Genomic DNA, 2,072 nt, shown 5'->3' on the forward strand with positions numbered 1-2,072 from the left:
CAGTCCCAGGCACAGGCTTGAGCCTGTTTTTACTGTAAATATAAGTATTCTACCTGCAGAGTTTTTAATGCTGCTGTAGCTGAAAACTAATGCAAGACTGTTGAGTAAGTAAATTATATTTTATGCTTACTTTCCAGTCTGTGGTCTGATTTCTTGGTTAAGAGGGGTAAGAAAAAGGGAAGCTTTACTGTGTTGGATTGCACATACTGGACCAGTGAGAAGTGGTCATAGTGCCAACTCTCTCTAGCCTGCTGCCCATGCTAAGCCTCCAAGAAAGAGGATACCCTATAAGAGCATCTACTGGATCAGGCCAAAGACCTGTCTAGTCCAGCATCTTGTTTCCCACTGTGGCCAACCAGATGCCTCTGAGAAACCCACAAGGAACACAATAGCCCTCTCTTGCACCTGTTCCCCAGTGGCTGGTATTCCAAGGTATACTGACTCTGAGACTGGATATAGAATGTATATTGTATAGCCATTAAGGCTAGTCACCATTAACTTCCATGAATTTATTGGCTCCCTTTTTAAAGCCGTCTGATGCAACACGTCAACAACAATATTACATGATTGCCATTTTGTATCCCTGCTGAAATATGGTTTGAAGCTCAACATCAAAAAAACGAAGATCACGGCCACTGGTCCCATCACCTCCTGGCAAATAGAAGGGGAAGAAATGGAGGCAGTGAGAGATTTTACTTTCTTGGGCTCCATGATCACTGCAGATGGTGACAGCAGCCACAAAATTAAAAGACGCCTGCTTCTTGGGAGAAAAGCAATGACAAACCTAGACAGCATCTTAAAAAGCAGAGACATCACCTTGCCAAAAAAGGTCCGTATAGTTAAAGCTATGGTTTTCCCAGTAGTGATGTATGGAAGTGAGAGCTGGACCATAAAGAAGGCTGATCGCCAAAGAATTGATGCTTTTGAATTATGGTGCTGGAGGAGACTCTTGAGAGTCCCATGGACTGCAAGAAGATCAAGCCTCTCCATTCTGAAGGAAATCAGCCCTGAGTGCTCACTGGAAGGACAGATCGTGAAGCTGAGGCTCCAATACCTTGGCCACCTCATGAGAAGAGAAGACTCCCTGGAAAAGACCCTGATGTTGGGAAAGATGGAGGGCACAAGGAGAAGGGGACGACAGAGGACGAGATGGTTGGACAGTGTTCTCGAAGCTACCAGCATGAGTTTGACCCAACTGCAGGAGGCAGTGGAAGACAGGAGTGCCTGGCGTGCTCTGGTCCATGGGGTCACAAAGAGTCGGACACGACTAAACTAAACAACAACAACAACATTCCTGCTGAAAGAAGGTCCCATCTCGGGCTTTCTTTTTACAATACCACCTGAGCAGAGTTTGCAGTCAAAAGTAGCCAGCGTAGGCACAGCAGAGTTGATTGACACACAAAGGGTGACAAAGTGTTCTGCCACAGATACGCCGCAGCTAGAGGTGCTTTTTCCTCTCCAAACTGTTGCTTAAAAAGTGTCCATCATCAGCCTGGTAGAGCACATAGTCTGGAGCCAGAGCATCATTGAAATGACAATGGAAATCTAAATCCTCTCAGCAGGAACCATGACCCTTCCAGCAGTTGGCCCTATTATTTGTAGTTCATGAGAAAGGTCATTCTCCAAGCAGGGCACATTATTAATATTAAAGGGGTAAAGGGGGCCCCTGACCATTAGGTCCAGTCGCAGACAATTCTTGGGTTGCAGCGCTCATCTCGGTTTATTGGCCGAGGAAGCCAGCGTACAGCTTCCAGGTCATGTGGCAGCACGACTAAGCCGCTTCTGGCGAACCAGAGCAGCGCACGGAAATGCCGTTTACCTTCCTGCTGGAGCGGTACCTATTTATCTACTTGCACTTTGACGTGCTTTCGAACTGCTAGGTTGGCAGGAGCAGGGACCGAGCAATGGGAGCTCACCCCATCGCAGGGATTCGAACCATCGACCTTCTGATCAGCAAGTCCTAGGCTCTGTGGTTTAACCCACAGCACCACCCACGTTCCTTTATTATTGTTATTATTATTAATAATATTATTTAATTATAATTAATAGTATTAATAGTATTATTTATTAAA

The 2,072-nt window shown here is 45.8% G+C and overlaps 1 long non-coding RNA gene across 1 annotated transcript; it reads left to right on the forward strand.

The window, feature by feature from the left end:
* The first annotated feature begins 490 nt into the window (after nt 1-490).
* On the forward strand, nt 491-1,592 carry LOC309352670. Its single transcript, XR_014161411.1, has 3 exons — nt 491-596; nt 1,308-1,479; nt 1,520-1,592. It is a non-coding gene; the product is annotated as an uncharacterized lncRNA (long non-coding RNA).
* Nucleotides 1,593-2,072: the final 480 nt, after the last annotated feature.

The sequence above is a fragment of the Podarcis erhardii genome (assembly GCF_964252035.2).
Source record: "Podarcis erhardii genome assembly, chromosome: 11".
NCBI classification, from domain to species: Eukaryota; Metazoa; Chordata; class Lepidosauria; order Squamata; family Lacertidae; genus Podarcis; species Podarcis erhardii.